This window comes from Uloborus diversus, chromosome 9 (genome assembly GCF_026930045.1).
Source record: "Uloborus diversus isolate 005 chromosome 9, Udiv.v.3.1, whole genome shotgun sequence".
NCBI lineage: Eukaryota > Metazoa > Arthropoda > Arachnida > Araneae > Uloboridae > Uloborus > Uloborus diversus.
Genome location: NC_072739.1, coordinates 52,083,186 through 52,105,199, shown reverse-complemented (window position 1 = coordinate 52,105,199; position 22,014 = coordinate 52,083,186). Strand labels below are relative to the sequence as shown.

Here is a 22,014-nt window from a genome sequence, read left to right as displayed (position 1 = left end):
TTGTAAAGCACTAGTTTCCTAGGTCGCGTTAACCGCGCCCAATGCCGACGTCAGCGGGCGACGAGTTGAAGAGCAGCGAGGAGCTACGCCAAAGTGGATTCCTAAGCAACCCCAATCGCGCGCGGGAAATCTGAACGAGTTTTTTTCGCGAGAGAGCAGTTGCGTTGCAAAACTGAAACAAATCGAGACACAAAACGAGAAATGGATCTTGCAACTAAAAAACGTCATATTACAGCACTGCTGCTGGAAGAGGAAGAAAATGAAGAACTAATAACATTAAATACAAACAATTGTGAACTTTAATTCGTGTATTTCCAGAGTACGTTGAAGGTGAATTGTTTAAGTAACGTTTTGATCACATATTCTTATTTAGAGGCAGGGAAAATCAAATTATATGCATCGTTTACAGAATAATGAATTTAGTTCATTTTCTTAGACATGAAAACAGTATTTTTCTTTTATAATTATTAACTTTTAAAATTACCTGGAACATTTATCGATTCTGAAATTGCTTTCCAGCATTTTTCTTTTGCTAGTTGGTCCTTGTATCCTTTCTTCGATACGTTATATAGCACAGGATTCAGCTGAACCATCTCAATAAATGTTTCTTCTGGGAAAAAATCTAGCGACATTTTGATTGGATTACACCGGCGTAGATCTCACGCTTGACGCTGAAATCAAAGTCGATTCCGACGTGGCGATGCACCACGTCGATTTAGCTCGGGCGCGCATGCGCAGAAGAATGTTTTCTCCTCGGCGGAGAGCGACGCCGAAGACTGGCGCCTTTGCTTCTAGGAAACCTGGGCTTAAGTCTTAAAACAGAGTAAGAATGACACACATACAAAATCGTCAAAGTAAAAAAATTTATTTCGAAGTTCTTTCTACAAGTTTTTCTAATAACTCAATTTTTTTTTTGCTTCAAGAGCAAGTTTTTCCTCCCTGTATTTTTTATTTTCTTGCTCAATTTCCTTCTCAAATTCCTTAAAAGTTTGCATAGTTGACTCCATGGTAATCTTAATGTACTCCTTCAGAGTTGGCCTCTTCCTCTTAAATAGCTTTCCTAGAAATAGAGATTCAGTTTGAATATTGAATGTCTTTTACATTCAGTTTAGATTACATGATTCTAGGATCTTAGAGAAGGGGGTCATCAGTGTTTACATGTATATAAAATATAATATTAGGGATGTCAACAGAATTGTTCAAACAAAGTTTTTTAAAGCATTGGCTACAAATAGCTACATCCCTTGTTACAAGTCCTACTTGACAGTTAAAACATTTAAACCAAAGCCATACATTTATTTTATTGTTGTAAACTCTCCAATTTATTCTATGCTTATACGCAACAGACACAGGCAAATGCATTAATTGCTTAAAAAAGGGAGTTACTCCTACGAAAAACATTACTCCTATAATTCAGAGGTATAAAGTTGTCAAATGTATATTATAGTCATTTTATACATCCACTATTAAATTAAAAAATAAAGGATAAATTGTATATATTTTTGATTTTTTTTCTTTTACCAAAAGGAACTGATAAGTATTTGAAGGAAAATACTAAGATCATTGATGTACTTTTTGAAAACAGAAGTACATAAAACTAAACTATTTTTAATTGAAATTTGGGGAAATTAAAACTACTGACTCTTTTAATTGAAAAAAAATTGAAAATTTACAACTTGGCGGTGAATGATGAATTAATTCCTTGAGGTTCAATTGAAGTGGGTGCAGGAACCTCAACTTGTTTATTATTTTTTCTACTTTTAATTCTTCGTCTGAACTTTTAACAAATGATCTTGTTTATCACTTTTCACTTTAGATATTGGATGCTTTTTTATTTATTTACTTTTTATGGAAAACTCATTGTTCCTTACAAATTTATTGCTCCCTTGCGAAGCCCAATTACTGATCAGCGTTTGACATTAATACTGGTCCACTTGTTCCAGACAAGTAAAACTCGCCTCAGACCGCCATAAATAAATACTCTGTGGTCCGTGCTATTATTATGGATAATTTTTAACTCGTGAAGTAAGGTAAGTACATTGACATAACTTTTAGTTTTATAAACATTTCGAAGTCCTAGTTAAATCAAGAGTAGTTATTTGTATGAAGTCGGCATAGTAGAACCTCCATTATCCGAGTTTCAATTAACCGAGATTTCTGTTAAACATTATTTTTTACACGTTCATTTTTATCCTTAAAATATTTTATGGTACTTTTAATGAATACATTTTAAAAAATATTCGTCTCTGACTGCGATTCTGAACAGTTTTTATACAAAGTTTCTGTTAACCGAGAATCCAGACATAGTAATAAAATGCCAAATAGTGGAAGTTTTCTGGCTTGGCGATCATTTTCCCCTTCCCTTTTTTATTTCTATGAAAGGAAGACCTCGTCTAGGATTCATTATCCTGTTAAAGAATTTTCTGAGGGGAAATTCCCCCCACAGACCTTTGTATTGGAGGGGATCTGCCAATTCTGTGCACGTTTTGCGCAATTCCCCCTTCTATTTCAAACCCTGGTAATAAATTTAAAAAAAAAACCTGATAATTTTAATTATGTATTCATCAGAGCAGGGTTTAAGCTGAGTTTTAAAGTTCTATAGCAAAAAATTTAAAATTGGGGGAAAAGTCTTTAGCAAAATGCTGAAATGTCGAAGGCTAATGAATATGTTTACTTTTTTTCTTACTGCCTCTATGTGCTTTTCCTCCTGTTGAAAGCTAAACTCGAAATTTAGCCGTGACATTTGTAAAGAAATTAATGCATAGTAGGTAATATTTTTCAAAAATTTGAAATGAAGAAAACTCAGAATTTGTGCTTGGTATTCAGAGAGCAGATTTTTTTAAAACCCCTCAATAATACATTAATTGGGGGATATAACGCCCATTAAAACAAAACGTTATTGACTACCAAGTTTTTTGTACAATATAAATGATGTGATTAGTTATTTAGCAGTACATTTAACACGGACCAACATTTTTTACTAATTTCTAATGCTGCACAGATTTAGATAAGACACTAAACACTAGATTTCATTGAATCTAAATATTACTTACTCGATTTATTTTTCTCCCTGCTGGTAGAAGGCTGGGGAACAGTGGCACAAGCACTGGCACTTTCTGCTGAACAGCTTGCAGGACATTCATTTCCATACTCAGTCCTGTAAAAAAATAGTCATAATTTGTGTTTTTCATGCTGTCGTATTTCAAAAATACTTTTTTTTAGCTTTCAAGTTTTAGAAATACTTAATGAAAAACTGCAATTATACATTTATATATATTCAATAAAAGTTTGATAACGTCAAAGGTTGCAGGTTAAACGGTCTACTGCAAAATCTACACAACATACAGTTATGAAAATTGGTACAAAATTAGTCCGCACTCTCCGCACACTGTCAGTTTGCCTGACAAAGTTGTCACAGATCTTTTAAAATTTAATTAAAATTACATAACTTATAGCTTACTCCTCCATTTTCTTTACTCCATTTTTTTTTTTTTTTTTTTTGGTGATTGAAGTAAAGACAATGCCACATTATTAATCTTGACGACTATTTTAACTTTATTTATTCCCACCATGTTTGGCTAACATTATACAGAGAGTACTAAAGAGTACAGAAAGTAATCTGAGTATACTTTTTAAAAATTGACACTTTGCAAATGAACTTGTAAAAGGAATCTGTAATCTTTACTTGTTTTTTATTTTAGAGAATTAAGATATTCATTTTTCTGTGCAAAATTTTGATTTTATGGATGAAAAGACATCCAACAAAAGTTAAAAGACATTTAATAAAGATTAAGAAAAGAGCTAAATTTAAAAATTTGGGGAGAACTTGATCATGCTATTTCACCCTCTGTCTGTGCAGTGCACTTATCTACAAACCATATGATGGATGTTTGTCCTTATAGACAGGAACTCGGAAAAATTGGTGACTTTTCTAAACATTATCGTGGCAAACTTTAAGACCTCACGTTTAGATAACAGGGTCATGAGGGCGAAATTGCAGGCGTCCAGAAACATATTTTAATATGCTCTTTTGGTTGGTTGGTTAGTTGATTTTTTATGGCGCAAGAGCCCTTAAGGGCTATACTGCGCCAAACGATTTTTTGTTATATTTTATTTAGTTTTCATTTAAGAATGAATCAAAAAAGTAAAACAAAGTATTTTTTGAAGTAAAAGCATAAACCTTCAAGATGTAGTATTAAAAAAGGAACACCTTAAAACATATAAATGCTAAAAACATATTAAGAAAAAATGGATAAAACAATATCTTGAAAAATATAAAAAGGACGAAATCACATAATGACGACACAAACACTAAATTAAAAGGGAGAAACCAATCTCCCGGAGGAAGGGGTGTAAATTGCGATGGGGTTGGTCCCCAAGCAACTCCTTCAAAGTAGGGTTAAAATCATTAAAATATTTGAAACGTATTTGATTAAAATTTGGGCAGTTACTTAAAATATGCAACACTGTCTGAATGACATTACAAGTTATGCACATTGGAGCTGGTTCACGGCATAAAAGGTATTTATGTGTGAACCTAGTATGACCAATGCGAAGTCGATCTAATAAAACTTGTTCTCTCCTGGTGAGAGGCAATGATGTAAAGCCTTTAGTTGAGGGCTGAATTGAACGCAGTTTGTTTTGGGTTTCTGAATGCCAAGACCGCTGCCAATGCGTATTAAAAGATTCAGAAATGGCGTTTTTGATGTCAGCGTAAGGAACACGGTCGTCAACCAGAATACTTGCAGTTCTGGCAGCCGAATCGGCTGCCTCATTGCCTACAATGCCTACATGACCAGGGATCCAACAAAAGAGGACTTTAAAATTGTTTTGCATAAGATTTTTTAACAAATGATAGGACTGAATGGCTATAGGGTGGCTATTATTATTGCAGTGAGTGATTGCTTCCACTGAACTCTTTGAGTCAGTGTATATCACCCACTTTTTGTAGTTGGATTGGGCTATTGACTGAAGAGATATAAATATGGCTTTTATTTCTGAAGTAAATACAGAGCAAGATGGGTTTAATTTTTCTGCCATAACGTGACCATCAACTATTGTAGAAAAGCCGACGTGATCGTTTGCTTTTGATCCATCGGTAAAAATATCTTTATATTCCGAATATTTGCATTTTGTATCATAAAATATTTGCTGGTAAGCTGTATTTGGTGTAGTCTCTTTAGAGAATTTAGCGAGGTCATTGATAGTAGATGTACTTACTTCACACCATGGTTCAATTGGTTTTAATGTGTTGAAGGTTTTGAAATCTAATAGCTGCAGGTCTGACAGCATCCGACGCATTCGGATCCCAAATGTTGGGATCATCGAAGGACGGTGTAGAAATAACAGAACATTTGATGGATTAAAAATATGAAGGTGTAGTGGGTGATTAGTGTAAGGTTTTGTTTTGAAGTAAAAATTTAAAGAAAGTTTGAGACGTCTATTGTTAAGAGACTGTTCATGTGCTAGAATATGAAGACTGTTGATAGGTGAGGTTCGGAAGGCTCCTGTGCAAATGCGCAGTGCCTGATTATGTATTGGATCCAAGGCTTTCAGATAGCTCTTCGCTGCAGAGCCATAAATTTGACATCCATAATCAAGTTTTGAGCGTATAAGAGCCCTGTAAATTCTCAACAGAGACTCTTTATCAGCACCCCAAGATGTGTTTGCTAAGACTTTCAGGATATTTAGTTTCAATAAACATTTTTTCCTCAGTTCTTGTATGTGCGGTACAAATTTAAGTTTTTTTATCAAATATGAGACCCAGGAATTTTCCCTGATCCTTTACAACTATTGGTTGATTATTAAGATTAAGGTTTGGATCAGGATGGAGACCTCTTTTACGACAGAAATGAATGCAAAAGGTTTTTTGAGCAGAGAAAGAGAAGCCATTTTCTTCCGCCCATTGTGATACTTTATTGATGGCTATTTGAAGCTGTCTTTCAATGATACTCATGCTCGATGAAGAAAAAGAAATTTGAAAATCATCAACGAACATGGTACCTTTTACAGAAGGAGGCAGTTGATCAATTAAGCTATTGATTGCGATTATGAAAAGAGTTACGCTTAGCACACTTCCCTGGGGAACTCCTTCTTCTTGGATGAAGGTATCCGATAAAACAGACTTGACACGTACGCGAAAAGTTCGATCTCTTAGAAAATTAGAAAGAAAGATTGGTAGGTTACCTCGCAACCCATACTCGTGCAGGGTTTTGAGGATCCCATACCTCCAGGTACGGTCATATGCCTTTTCAATGTCGAAAAATACGCTCACAAGATGTTTTCGTTTAAGAAATGCTTCCCTTATTGATGTCTCAAGAAGCAGCAGGTTGTCGACTGTGCATCTGCCGCGCCTGAATCCACTTTGATGGGAAGATAGCAGATGGTCTGACTCAAGAATGTACATGAGTCTCGCGTTGACCATCCGCTCCATTAGTTTACATAGGCAGCTTGTTAGAGCTATAGGTCTATAGCTCTCGGGTTTATCAGTTTGTTTATTTGGTTTAAGGATAGGAATTACTATTGCTTGGCTCCAAAATTTTGGAAATCTGTGTTCAGAATAAATTCTATTGAAAAGTTGCAGAATATTTTCTAAAGAGGACCTGCTGAGATTTTTTAACATGCTATTGTGAATTTCGTCAGGGCCAGGTGATGTGTTTTTTGATTTTTGTAAAGCATTATGTAGTTCTTGAAAGGTAAATTTTGTGTTGTATTGATTAAAAATGTTCGAATTAAAATCTAGAACTTTTTGTTCTTTATGAGATTTGATAGCTAAAAACTTAGAACAGTAGTTGTTTGAGCTGGAGACGTCAGGCAAATGAGTCGCCAGGCAGTTAGCCACCTCTTTGTGATCAGATAAAATATTGCCGTTTTCTTCTAGAATGGGAGCACAAGATGTATTGTAGTTGCCAGAAATTTTTTTAATTTTACCCCATACGGTCTTTGATGGAGTGGACGTCGTGATGGTGCTGACATAGGTCTTCCACGAGTCCCGCTGGCTTTTCCGTCGAATCCTTCGAGCTTCAGCACGAGCACGTTTAAGTGCAACAAGATTTTGCGCGGTTGGATAACGACGAAATGTGTTCCATGCTTTTTTTTGTTTCTTCTGAGCTTCTTGGCAAGCAGAGTTCCACCATGGCTTAGGATATTTGATACTGCCTTTAGAGGTTCTTGGTATAGTAGCGTTCGCTGCGTTTAAGATAATGTCGGTTACTCGCTTTACCGCAACATCAATATCAATATCAGTCACGTCTTCCGGTGTTATTTCTGCCAACTGGGTAAATACTGCCCAATCAGCTCGATCAATGCGAAGACGGCCTTGCTGATGCTGCTGATAGCTGCAGCGTCCAGAACAAGTTATTTTGATAGGAAAGTGGCCACTGGTGTAGAGACCACCCTGCACCTGGAAATCCCAAAGTGGCAGAAAGGAAGGTGAGGATATTGCAAGATCGATTGCATGGTAGGTTTGCGTAGGAAGGTGGAAATAGGTATTTTCACCGTTGTTAAGAACACATAGATCGTTGTCTTCAATAAAGTTTTCTATTATTAGACCTCTGCTGTTGGAGTCTGAACTCCCCCAGAGAGGATTATGGCCATTAAAATCCCCCAAGAGGACAAATGGGGGAGGAAGTTGATCTACAAGTGTTTGCAATTCCACGCCTCTCAAGTCGTAAGAAGGTGGAATATATATAGAACAGATTGTAAACAGCGAGTGAAGGTGAACGCGCGCAGCTACTGCCTGCAGGGATGTGTTGATATTGAGCTGGCTGGATGCATAATCATTAGCGATTAGCAATGCCACTCCTCCACAACGACGGTCACCTGACAAGCAGTCCATGCGGTATATGTCAAAACCTTTCAACCTCGGTCTATCAACAGGGGACAGAAATGTTTCTTGCAAACAGAATATGGCCGGTTGGTGATATTCGACAAGATCTTTGATGTCTGTGACATTATGCGAGTAACTCTGACAATTCCAAGAGAGAATGCTCAGGGCCATGGAGAAAAAAGAAAGGAGAAACGGCCGGAAAAAGAGGAAGCAGCTCATGAAGGAGGATGGTCCGTCCACCCTTCATCGTCGGATGGCGGTAGATCTTCAAAATCAACATCCTCGTCCTCCTGCTGGGGAGGAGGTTGTTGGAATTTTTCTATTTGTGATTTGTTCAATTTTACTTTCTTGCTAGAAAGTAAAAAGTCCTCTTTTTTAAAGTTATAAAGTTTTGGGGGCCTCTGTTTAGAGGCTACCCCAATTTTTGCGCGCGTTTGGATAATTTTCTTTTTTTCAATAAGTTTTTTCGAATTTTCAGTGATTGGTTTGTTTTCATTAACAGAATTTGTTTTTTGTATTTGTTGTTGATTACTTTTCTGAAAAGACTTGGGGCTATTATTCTGTTTATTTGATTTGGTTGTGTTTACAGTTTTGGCATTAGTAAAAGCATCGGTTTGGGTATCTGTTTGTGTGCTTACAGACTTTAGTACCTTTTTAACGGCTGAAGCATATGAAAGACCTGTTGTTGGTGTGCGGGATTCAACTAGTTTTCTTGCATCTGGATAAGATATTTTTTGTGTTGTTTTAATTATCTGAATTTCTTTTTCTGTGAGCCATTTTGAGCATGATCTGGAGTATGAAGGATGGTCCCCTTTGCAGTTTACGCATTTGTAGGTCTTGTTACATGTATTACTGTCGTGACCGGGTTCTGCACACCTGGCACAGGTGTCAGTACCACGGCACGCAAATTTCGAATGTCCAAACCGCTGGCATTTGAAACACCGGAGCGGATTTGGAATATAGGGGCGAACTGGGCAAGAGAGATAGCCAGCTTTAACACGTGGCGGGAGGACAGGTGTGTTAAATGTCAGAATGACATGTTTGGTGTTAGTCATTTCGCCATTGCGTTTTATGGTGATCCTTTTTACTGCGCACACGTTTTGTTCCTTCATTCCCTCCAAGATTTCCTCCTCGGGTGTAAAGAGAAGGTCAGGTTCCGAAATTATCCCCTTCGAAAAATTTAGAGTTTTGTGTTCTGTTACATTGACAAGATATGAGCCTATTTGTTTTATAGCCATTATTTGTTTTATTTGTTTGCTGTCTTTTATTTCTACTAAAAGTTCGCCGTTGCGTAATTTTTTGACAGATTGATATTCACCAATTAAATGTGTTAGGGCTTTGTTTATTAAAAATGGAGAAACTTTAGTTAAATTTAAATTTGGATCATTGCGCTTTATTATGAAAAACTTAGCAGTGCTAGACAAAACATTCTGACGCTCCCCACAAGGGGGAGAATGGTTATTTACGTTATCTTCCATAAATAAACCTGGGAACTAGGGGGAAAAGTGGGGTCTAGCCCCTGTGTAGCCCCCCTACACAGAGGTAAGGCTGCGTACGACAGGGTTCGCCTGCTATCCCTGAAGCCTCCCGTTTGAGGCACCGACTACCCCCGGTACCACGCAGCCATCGGCACGGTTGACACACCTTAGCTTAGGGGTTTTCGTCCGAATTTGGTAAGTGTGATGAGGGAAGGAAGAAAAGAAGACCCCCTCCCGCCGATATTCTGTTTGAGCAACTGGGGGGTCACTACTCCTCCCAAGAGCTCGCCCCGAACTCACCACACCGCAAGCCCCCCCACCACGACAAGGTAAACGGACACGGGGGGGATATGCTCTTTTGATCGTTACTCAGTAAAAAAAAAATCACTATGGTATGGTTTCCTGGTTAGAAGAATTATTTAGGTTTGTTTAACGGTGAAGGCCGGGGGGTCATGATCCCTCCCCTTTGTATTTGTTTAGTATAAAGTCGGTTTACAAAATTTTTAGTAAAATAATAATGGCTTTTGCTTTCAATCATGTCACCATGAAATAAAAGTTGAACTTTCTTAAATTGATTTATCTATTTTGAACATAAATTATGTTTAACGTGGATGTTAATTTTTCAATTATCAGGCAATGCACATATCTAAAGCACATGTGTCTGCTCAGCATCAAATGTATCCATGCATGGCATGCACATTAGGGTGAGCCGAAAATGCACTTTTGCACAAACTTTCGAAATCGATGAGGCTTGGGGGCGAAAAAGTTGTGTATTGGGTTGCTCAGTAACCATGTAAAAATTTTTTGAAATCGAACAATATCTTCAGGTGGCGCCGGCGCCTTAAAAATTTGAAATTTTGACTAAAACAGACCTTTTCTTCTAAAAACACGATTTTTTGCATTTCCGAAATAGAGTACGCTCTAGTGCGGAAAAGTTGTGTATTGGGTTGCTCAGTAAACATGTAAAATTTTTTTGAAATCGAACAATATCTTCAGGTGGCGCCAACGCCTTAAAAATTTGAAATTTTGACTAAAACAGACCTTTTTTTTAAAAAACACAATTTTTTGCATTTTCGAAATAGATAACGCCCTAGTGCGAAAAATGTTTAGTATTGAGTTGCCAAGTAGCCGTGTAAGTTTTTTTTTTTTAAATCAAACAATATCTTCAGGTGGAGCCTGAGCCTTTAAAATTCGGTTTGTTCAGCAGGAAAAAGGAAACGTCAATAAACACATAAATAATAATTGAATTCATCTTTTACTGCTGTCATTTGTGCCAAGTAAGCAAACAAACATGAAGCAATGCAGCTCTTTGCTTATCTCAGAGGAAATTCGCTGAGATAACCCAGAACTCACCACGAGGAGGTGGCTGCATATCGAGTTCCACCCGTGCCCTCCCAACCACCCAACCATATAATGGACACTGTGATTTTATTAAATATTTCACTTTTCTGTTGCCGGATCTACTTCGCCTTTTTTGTATTTCGACTTGCTTTCAAATGAAGGAATTATTCTTTGTGATTCTAATTTCGCCCTTATAGGCCATCCCTTTCGATTTGTCCCACCACAGAAGCTGAAGCAACTGTCACTATTTTTACTGCCCTTTCCACTGCTTGGCTGTGGCATGGAAACTCTTTTATTTCTAGTAAAGATATTTTCTCCTTTAGAATATTTCGGAAATCTTCATTGCTGACTGCACGAAGCATTGGTGGCTCCGTAACAACTGATTGGTGCCAATCAATTAGGTCCGTATAATCTTTTGCTTCGAAATTTATTACAGGAACAGTGAACCGCCGGATACCTTCTTGTTTATTTTCCCTGGCTGTTAAAATTCTTCGTATTGCAAGCAGTCGGATGTAATTTCGTTCATCCGTAAGCATCGAAAGAAAAATATTTTCATGATGCGCAAAAAAAGCATTTCGGCTTATTACGCCATCCACGACGGTCTTCAAGTCATCTGGGAGATAACGTGACAAGCTAATCATCTTCCATAAGTGTCTAGCACCATCTTTGCAATGCAGTTTGGATTTTATATCAAACCACATCGGCACATACACTTTAATTATAAACTCTACTAAGGTTTTCAGTTCTGCTGAAACATTTGTAACTGAAATGTACAGGCGCAAAACTCGACGTGCTGCCGTTAGCCAACGGGAGTGCGCAAGCTTTCCTGGTTTTTTCTCTGCTAGGGCAACAGAGCAGTAACCTGATGTTACAGCTTCATAAATTTGCAGCATATATTGTTGATCTGTACTCAGATCTTTTCGAAGCTCTTCTGATATTGCTACTAACTCTACGACATCAACCTTTTTGAAATTGACTACCGGTTTCAGCTCACAGGTTTCGAGATCTTTTCCTATTGGACCAGAAAAGGTTTCAGGACCACTTGTTTGACCGTCTAGCTTTTTTAGAAGATGCCGCAACGGTAACTCATTTGCGTGTAACATGCATATGAACCATTGAAGAGGTCTACCAACATCTTCTTCTATGAGACGTATAACTCCAGTCTTGCAACCTGTGTTAACGGGTGTCCCATCGCAGCCAACTGCCAAAAGAGTTTCAGTGTTGATATCATTCTGTAAAAGATATTCAGCGATGCTGCTCTTAATAGATTTTGCAGAACCACTAGCTGGAGAAACATGGCCGATATATTCAGATCCAGGTTCTTGTATTAAAACTACATGTTCTTCAATAACCGTTGTCCTGTGCTTTTTGTTTCCCTTGATTTGATCTGCTAAAGTTTTATCTTTTCGTCCGTCAAAAAAGAGGGCTTGAAGCTCTTCTGGTTTTCCTTTACATTGTAGTTCCTTTTGTTTTCTCTTTCTCTCTCTTCTTATTTTATTTTTATCTGTAACTTATTAACGATTATTATCAGAAATCATTCCGACATCTTCAAGAACTGCAGAAATAATTTTCGCTGCAGGCCTGTCTTCAATCCCTGCACTATCGCAGGCGAGTGCTGAGGTTGGCAGTTTTATCATCATCTGGCTGATTACCTTGGTCTCTCTTTTCGTTTTTCTGGAATGGTTCTCTCTGGATCTAGGAGGAGTGTATTCTTCATCATTACGCGTTTCATATTCAAATTCTTCGTTCTCACAATCCTCGAACTCAGGCGACTCGAACATAGACTTTGGTGTTTGGAACTGCTGTTCACTTGTAGCAGCTTTCAACACTGTTTTGGATTGCCTATTTTGCTTTCGGAGCAGCTTCTCAGTTACTTTTAAATCAATGCCCCCGATAATCATTTTTCTGACGGTTCGTTGATCAATCAAAAATGGTTGTTCTAAATGTGGCACTTTTCTATCCTTTTCACAGGAGCATGCTTTAAAGGAATGACATTTGCATGTGGCAATGTCAAAGAGAGTTTAATCGGCGTCTTCCAAAAATTCCTTTACTTTGTTCCTATAGGATTCCGTAGACTTGTTTTTACTTTTCAGGATATTTTTATACTTAGCATGATATGATTTAAGGATGCGCACAATTCTGCAATGAGAAATAGTAGGAATCGAAGACTTCTTCCACAAATCAGCTACCTTCTCAGCAACAACATTGGCAATGTTAGTAAAAGCTGGATCTTTGCCGTGATTTGAAGATTTCACTTGTTCTCTTATAAAGAAGTAAAATTTCATAACTTGACTGTAAGTTGGTAAGACGTTAGGTTTCAGCTCTTCTGGCAAACCAAAAACAAAACAATCTGTAATTTTTCTAGTTGAATGACAACCGGCCATTGTGACAAAAGTATAACTATAACTAACTAGTTAATGACATTTAAATATCTAAAGAGACTGCTCATCGATGAACAAACGACATCAAGTAAGCTTATTAGTTGATTGCTTCTGTACTAGACTGAACTAAACGATAACTGTGTTGCATATTATCACACTGACTGTCACGTGGACTGCAGGTGCGAGAGCATTTCATTTAGTAGAAGAAAGGGGGGATGGAATAGAAAACTGATAAGGAATGTAAGAGACAATCCTGTACCACTGGGGATCACTTGGACTGCAGGTGCGAGAGTATTTCATTTAGTAGAAGAAGGGGGGTGAAATAGAAAACTGATAAGGAATTCTCTTTTCATGAAAATATATGTCTGTTTTGAATAAAATTGTTGGCAAAAGCCATTATTTTGGTTCTTGGAGAGATTCGTAAAAAGCTTGACTGTATTTTAAATTGTTTCAAACTTACCTGTAAATTCAAACCTGAGTAAAATAGATTCCCGGTCTTAAAAGACGTAATTTATCCGGCGGGCGGACGAATGAAATCCCCAAGTGACTAAACACCCAACATGTCAATCACGTGTTTCGCCCATCGGCGGACGTGACGTCAGGCCTCAAGAGTTGAGGATCTTTCTGCTGAAAGCAGTGAAGAGGATAATTTAAAATAGCAACAGTTAAAATAGTAACTGTGTTGAGTTGCTTTGAGAGGCAGTAGATGCAAATTTTTGATGACGTCACGTCATTGAGTCAGGGTAGAGCCGCTATATAGACAGGCCGACGCATGAGCTTAAGTTTAGCCATTTTGGATCGGATTTTTCATTGTTGCACTATTAGGGTTACCACAGTAAAGTTTCGGATTTCGCCAAATTTGCCGAAAATAATACTTTATTTATTAAACGATTCACGTGCCGCTAATAATCGCTCACAGTGAACAATCACCAAACGCGATTACTCGCCAGAAAAGACAACCACTCAAACACGCGCTCCGATCCAAAAAGGCTGATCTTAAGCTGATGCGTCGGCTCGTATTTATAGGGGCCTTACGTCAGGGTAACAGTGATAGTTTAAATAGAAAGTCAATCAATCAATCGATCTCTTATGATTTGCTTCCGTGCTGCAGACGGTTTGTTTTGATATGAGCATGTGAGCTCTGGTTGATTTGTCCATGCAGGGGACGTGGAAGTTTGTTCAAGAAATGTAAGAATTAAAATTCGTTTTGCCTGCTAGTAGTGCAGGATAAGTTCTAAAACAGTACCCTATGTTTGGAAGGCGGTTTTGTAGAAAATAAAATTAAGTAGAAAGAAAGAGTTGATGTATTGAAATAGGCTTAACAGGACCGGAGGACCGAAGCTGCTCATCCTAGGTTCCGAGCTGGTCGGACCGTACGGGTTCAGTGTAGGGTGAGGCATTTCTTCGAATGGTGAGGTGACCTCTAAGAGACTCTACTACTGAATGTTCTCCCGTTTGGCAAAAAAACCAGGTAAATAATTTCCTGTACTGCATATGGTGAGGAGTCCTCTACTGTGGTATGGGTGTGCCTGGAATGCAGTGACCATTGACAGAGAATGGTCTGTCGTCTACGAGTGGACGTGTGGTTTTTTCAACTCAAAAGTTCATCCTTTTGATGGATGTGGTTTTCATGTTTTGTGTGCCAAGTGCTTGTGAGTGGACTTACAAGGGTATGAAATTTTTCCAATAGTTTTTCATGGAAATGTGGCATGCTGTTTAGGGTTGTTTATTGAGGACGTTTTAGAACTGAAATTTAGAGAAAACAAATAATGTGATATTTCTTGTTGATGTATGTTTGGGGGGGAATATATTTAATTTGTTTATGGAGATTTGATTTTATAAATGTTGAATGTTTGTTTTTCCTATTTGCACATATACATATGTTTTAAATAAAGTGTTGTTTAAATTGAAATTCAGTTTCCATTGCTTCATTTCTCCCAAACTTACCATTCATATCCGTTGGTCCTTTTCCCGAGGGCCAACAAAAATCTCCGATTTTAAGGCGCCGGCGCCATCTGAAGATATTGTTCGATTTCAAAAAATTTTTACATGGTTACTGAGCAACCCAATACACAACTTTTCCGCCCCCAAGCCTCATCGATTTCGAAAGTTTGTGCAAAAGTGCATTTTCAGCCCACCCTAATGCACATGTGTGTCTAATATTAGCTACCTATGTTAGTCTCACGTAATACATTTCTACATACTTTTCTGTATAAGACAAATCCATAGGATCCCTTTCTTCATCCCCTGAGTCTTCCAAAACATCTGGCTGTTCATCCAGAGGGGGAAGATCCATGGGTTGAGATTCCAAACCTATTATAATGAAAATGATCTAGGTTACTGTTTGAATTTATCAATAACCTAGTTTCACAATTTATACACAGAAAGGAATATTTAGTGCAATTGATAAATTATCCAAACATAATTAATGGCATTAATTTCAATGGCATCACTGACCAGTTATTGACTTGTAAACTAACAACTAGTGTTGAATTTTGAACTCTCACACTGAAGGTGATTTTAGAAAAATTGTGCTGAAGTCCCAAAATTTTTAATTTAATAAAATGTAAGTGAGGACTAGCTTTGAAATCATACTAAAGAATTTTTCTTTTGTTTCAATTTTTTACATAATGAAATACTAATTTATAATAAATATTGAAGGGTGATACAGCAAAAATTTTAACTCTTCAAAAGTAATCTCACATTATTGCATACTTTCAACTAAGATCTTCAATTATTACATAGCTTTACTATTCAACTACTATAATTATTTCAAATTAAATATCAAGCTACATTTTCAACAGATTTTCTGCCAGTTATATTTTTAATCCTACTTAAAACAGTGGCACACTCATGTTTTTTTTTTCCTTGGAGGGGTTCAAAATTTTCAGACATGTTAATTTGAAAGGCGGAAAAATACTGAAAGTGTATGGATGTATGAATGAACATATCATTTTATCTCGTACTGCTCCTACAAGTTCTCTCATGACTTTTTGGTCTATATTAGCCAACAATATAAATTGGGTGCATGAAACTTACAGGCAGATTTGGAATTAAGCTTGAAATGCCCCCTTTTTTTTCATGAGACAGTGTTTTGTCCCCTCAAAAATCGCTGAATTCTGTAACAATACACAAGGCCATAGAATATAGCACAAAAAATGCTCCAGCAGTATATAGCTAGTTAATTACTTTAATCAGTATACTAATGTGCACCGAAGAAAAAAATCTGAATATGATAGGTAACTACAATAACCAAAGTACAGAATTCAAATATAATTTTAAGAACTTGTCATGATAGTAAATTAAATATTAATTTCTAGAGGTATCTAACCTTTATACATTTAAGAAGCAAAACAAAAAGTACTCACCGTCTGCGAGACTCGACTGAGCCAAAACTACAGGTGCAGTGGAATCCCTGCAGCCCAGAACTTCATCAAGCTGGTCATAAAAAACGAATTTTCTTCTTTTTTCTGTACCTGTACCGCTAGTGCTGCACACATCTTTTACATCTTTATATTGTTTTTTCAGTGATTTCAGTTTGTTCTGAATTTGTTTCACTGTTTTCTTGCAGCCGTGCTCCAAGAGAATAACTGCAAGTTTCTTATACACCGCATTTGCGCGTGTAGTGCCATCCAATCTGGATTGGATATCGGCATCTGACCAACATTTAATGAGGATTCTTGTTTCCTCATCCCTCCACCTTTCGCTGTCATGTTTTGAATCCATCCGTAATAATAAACAATCAATTCAAAAGCAGCAGAAAAGACAAATCCAAAATGGAGGAAGTAAACAAACACGGTTTGCGCAGTGCATTCTGGGTAACAACCCGGCTTTTCTCCTACCCCCAAGCAGGAGGAAAGAAATTCTAGCATTTACCCAGCAAATAACCGGCTTCCGGTCGAAAGCAGGGTTTTTCCTGGGTCGAAAAGCGTCATGTGAACGGCCCTATTGTGTCAATAAATTCTCCTGCTTACCCAATATTCTTCAAAAGTTCGAGCTTCTACCGTCTGTCAGCGTTGATTAATAGTGTATATAAAAAAAAGTTGCGTATTTTTGCTGACAATGTTGATGACAACGAGCAAAATAATGATGTCAAAAAGAATAGTATAAACTTGGGTGTTGATGTTGTTGATGACAAAAGTACCAGATAAGATTACTTTTTATGGGGAAATCATTATGAGTGAATCTCATATTTTGCTCAAAAGTTCACTTTATGGCGAATGCGGTCAAAAAAAAAAAGTGGTCTTTGAAGGTTAATAGCTGAAACATTTGGATTTTCAAAGTTAAAACCACAGACCTCAACTAGAACTGGACTGCTTATCGTCCGCCGGGAAGTGACACAAATTGGGCGCCAACGCATCACCCCCAGAGCAGCCATTCTAGCCGTGCTTTGCATGCTGTATTAGATCTTGTTTGTTTTAATAAACTTCTTCCATCGATTTTTACCATCTAGTATGCCGACTTGCAGTGCTGTTGATTGTTCCTACAAACATTGCATATAATACAGGATGGTATTAAGATAATTTCACGCCGTTTTTTTTTCTTTCTAATTTCTGCACAATACTTTAGAACAAATTAAAACAGAACAAAATTTTAGAAAAAATAAAACAGCACTTTTTATGTTTGTCACAGAAAAATCTGAGGCCTGCTTTTGCTTATATCTCGGCAACTAGACCACGTAAAGACTTCGGGATTTCACTAAATGATTTGCTTAATCTTAAGGTACAACTGAATGCTGAAAAATTGAAACTCCAAAATTAAATTATTTCAGTTAGCAGGGGTACCCACGTAGGGGGGGGGTTGTGGCGTAGAATGCGCCATTGAAATTTTTAGGGGGGTTTTGAGGGGTAGTTTTTCATCTTTGGGGGTCCTCCACGGTATTGAGGGGGTGCGCCCCTGCAGTTAGGTTGGAAAACAGTAAATTCACTGGTGCCCACCTGGGGGGGGGGTCGTGGCACAGGCTGTGCTATTGAAATTTTTAGGGGGGTTGTTTTGAGGGGTATTTTTTCATTTTGGGGAAGGGTCTCGTCAGCACTGGGGATGGTGTCCTTGCCTTTAAGGGGGACACCCCGGGTAAATTTCTTGTAACTTCCCCACTAAATGATCATTGTAACAAATATTCGTAGCCACAATAGTAATATTAATTGTAATTGTAATGAGAATTTTGAATGACGGCTTCTCTAGAGCAAGCATGAAAAGTGTTCCCTATCATTGATCTCATCTATGCCAACAATCGATAACGGGGTAAAGTAAATAGACATATTACAGAGGTTCCCACCTGGGTCTGGCGTAGACTGCGGCCTTGGCATTTGGGGGTGGGGATCTTGCTCGAAAGGGGGCACCCCTGCATATTAGGATCTTTATCATGAGTAGCTTATATGGTTTGAAACATAAATTAGTTTGGAAAATTTTTAATGTTTAAATGGTTTTAGTTAAATTAGCAAACAAATGAATCATAGAGAGGAGCAAGGATTAATTTTTAGTGCTAACTGCTTAAAGTTTTAGATATATATATATATAGGTTTCTTTTCTTTCTAGTACAGAGCATTTATATGAAAAATAAGGTGAAGTTTCGTGATTGTAACATTATTCTATTTCTGAAGTACATTTACACTAAACACAATAAAATAATAGATTTTTTTTATAAAAAACTAAGCACTTTTCATTACGCACTCAAAAGGTCAAAGTAACTTCTCTGGGTCAGAAAAGACTAGTTTTATCTCTAATGTTTTCGGAGAAACACATTCTGTTATTGTTTCTTAGTTTAGATGATATTTGATTTGAATCAACAGTATTTAAAAATTAAAAATATATATATTTTATTAAAAATCGTAATTTTAATTCTGCAACATGCCATGCATAACAATTTGGAAGAAATCGAAAGTGGATAATTAGCGCTTGAGTTTATCGCTTTATTTTTTTTTTTTTTTTTTTCGAAAAACAAAAGACGTATGCATAACGTTTGACTGAAATATTTCTTCTTACAAAGTTCGTTTCACTTTTCGAATTCACCTTTAACTCTTAGACGAAAGAAAAAAATAAAATTTCCTTATTTCGCGAGCTACAAAAAGTGCGAGTAGTCGCACAGCTACAAAAAGTGCCAAAAGTTACTAACAGTTTTATACATCATATTCTTCCTACAAAAAAGGGTTGTTTGAAACAACTATTGAAGAGGATTTCTTCTTTTCATTTACTGCAATTATCTAAAATTAAACCAAGCATCAAATGTAGAATACAATTACAAAACCGTTTTTAACGTAGCATTATTGCTATAATAACATGCGCGTTGGCTCAAACTGGGGGTGAACATGGCGAAACTCCGTCGTTTCAATTTGTGTCAACGTTTTCTCCTGAGAATGCGGAGGTGGTTTGTCCAGTTCTAGTTGAGGTCTGTGGTTAAAACTGCCTTGCGTTTTGAACCAAGCGTTTAAATTTCGACCAAGAAACTCGCTACTAGAAGGGGTTTGAAGTAAACATATAGATAATAAGTAGGACCTGATTATTGAATAGGCCAAGGTCTAGTGACTCCGCTTTTCACGGGCCCCAAATGGCCAAAACTGTTTTGCCTAATGGCTAAAATTACAAGGTTTGACAGTGGCAGCGCCAGGTCAAGGGGCGAGGAAGCTGGGGCCGGTCGGCAATTTGCGGGGGCAGAAATTCTCTCAATTTCTGCGTTTTTTCTTTGAAACTTGGTATAAAATCTTGTAGGCAAGAGCGGCAGTTTCAAGTTTTTGCCTCGGTTCGGAAAAATTTCAGATTCGGAACAGCAGAGGGGTCCCGAAATGGCGTTTGGCTTGGGTCCCCAGGATCTTTTTTAAGCTCGTGTGAAAGCCATACTGCAGCGCAAAATTCTTTTATGAATTTAGGAGCTTCTTTAATGGATTATAACCCTTACCATGATAATAGCACGAAACTTGGTTGCTTCAACTTGCATTTTATGTTTTGTACGAAGTTTTTCTTAAAATTGAGATTTTCCGTGCACTTCTGCGCATCGGAGATGTTTAAACTTCTTTTTACAAACTTGCACAACAAATGCTTTGCTCTTATTGTAAACATTTTATTTTTTAATATGTTATCAAAATCTTTAGTGTGTCAACAATATGGGTCTCATTATGCAATGAACTTCTTTAAAAAGTTAATCTTGTGATTAAATTTTTTTAATGAGAATTTATATTTAGGAGGCTAAATTTTCTAAATATATATATATATATATTTTAGAAGTTGCTTTCGATGGTTCAAGGACATATTTAATCTAACGTGTTTACTAATTTTATGACTTGGTATTTTATATTTTATAGGTGCATTACAGACATTAATTCAAAAAGAGGAACGAAAGCAAGCGAAAAAGAAAAAGTGCATCATCAGTCAGTTACAAAAAAAGTCATTAATTTGGCAAATAAAATAAATGTATTTGATAAAGTTTTTAAATTGAAATAAATTGTGAATATGGGTGATTCCCTCTAAATAGGCCAAATAAGAATTTTTTCTAACAACTTGGTTAAAAACACGTGATTTATTTTTAAGAATTAATCTGAGCTCATCTATATTAAGAAAAATAATGGCCAGGATCAGTCATATTTATTTTATTGCACAACAATTTTTTCTTTGTTTTTATATAAATGAGGAAATGATGCTTACATTATAGCCTTTATTGTTAGTACTATTTTGTTTGTAAAAGGTATAGAAATTATGTTGATTAGTATTTATTTTATAACAGCATTAATTTAATTTAATCCAATAAAGCAATGGCCAAAATTCATCACTCCCTCTTCAGGTATACCAATCCCTCACTTATGAGGGAATATGAGGGAGTAACAAATTTTAACAAAACCTTTCTCCTCTTATATACGATTTAACTGCTCCTTTTCAGTGAATGTTGTGGGAAACTTCATGTACAAGCACCTCGTTTCTTTTTGTGATTTGTTTATGTGAATCGGCCTGTAGATTCATAATTCATTTTAAAAATATTCTTACAGTTTAAACGTTTTGTCTATTTAAAATATTTTCCTTCAGACAGCAAAATCTGTTCCTTTTAATAGGTAGTCATTTTTATATTGTGAGTAATGTAAGGCTTCAGGAGCCTACATAAAAATATAACTATTACTATTTTTGTTGTTACAAGTTTGCAAGCTGAATCAAAAATAAAATTTGTATATGTAGGCTGTGTGGTTTAAATTATAATAGCTAGTGGCATTATTCACATGACCAATTTTTTTTCACTGAACTGTTCGTGTTACCTCATATCCATGCACCTCTTTGCCAATACAATTTACTTATATGCAATTGCTTGGAAATTATTTATTAAAATTTATAACGTTCACACATTTTAAACATTTTTTCTATTTGAAGTATCGATTTTTATTCTCTAGAAAGCAAAAAGTTGAATTTTCACATAAGGCAGTTTTTTTTTTTTTTTTTTTTTTTTTTTTTTTTTGCAGTAATGGTAATAAACAAATAAGGGTATTATTTTCCCACAAATAAATTATCGTTTTTGTTAATACAAATTTTCAAATCAAAATACAAAAATTGTAAATATGTGACGCGTACGTTCTTAAATCATAAAAGCTGGTCAGTTCAATTATCACTTTTTTCATTGAATTGCATGATGTGCTACTTCACTCTTCCTAAAGGTGATTTGTTTACATGCTGTTGTCTTTAAATACATAATTCTCTCAATAATGTTCTTAAATTTTAAGTGTTTTTCTATTTAAAGTATAAATTTTTAATCTTTCAGAAATTTAATCACTGGTGGCAATGCTTTCTTTGGCAGTTATATTTGTAAAAAAAAAGGTTATATGATGAGGAAAGGAGTATCTGATTTTTTCTACACATAAAAGTATCCTTATTACTGTATTGTTGTTAAAAGCTTTTAAACAGAAGTTTTTAATATCAGTTCAAATCAAAAAAGCTAGCAGCATTGTTCAAATGGCGCTTTTGTTTCTCATGTAATTGCAAGTGGTTACTTCATATACAAGCACCTTTCTTC

The 22,014-nt window shown here is 36.4% G+C and overlaps 1 long non-coding RNA gene across 1 annotated transcript; it reads right to left on the bottom strand.

The window, feature by feature from the left end:
* Positions 1–934: 934 nt before the first annotated feature.
* Positions 935–13,585, bottom strand: LOC129229223 (uncharacterized). Its single transcript, XR_008581072.1, has 3 exons — positions 13,489–13,585; positions 3,054–3,157; positions 935–1,060 (listed from the first exon to the last, which is right to left on the bottom strand). It is a non-coding gene; the product is annotated as an uncharacterized LOC129229223 (long non-coding RNA).
* Between the last annotated feature and the right edge of the window lie 8,429 nt (positions 13,586–22,014).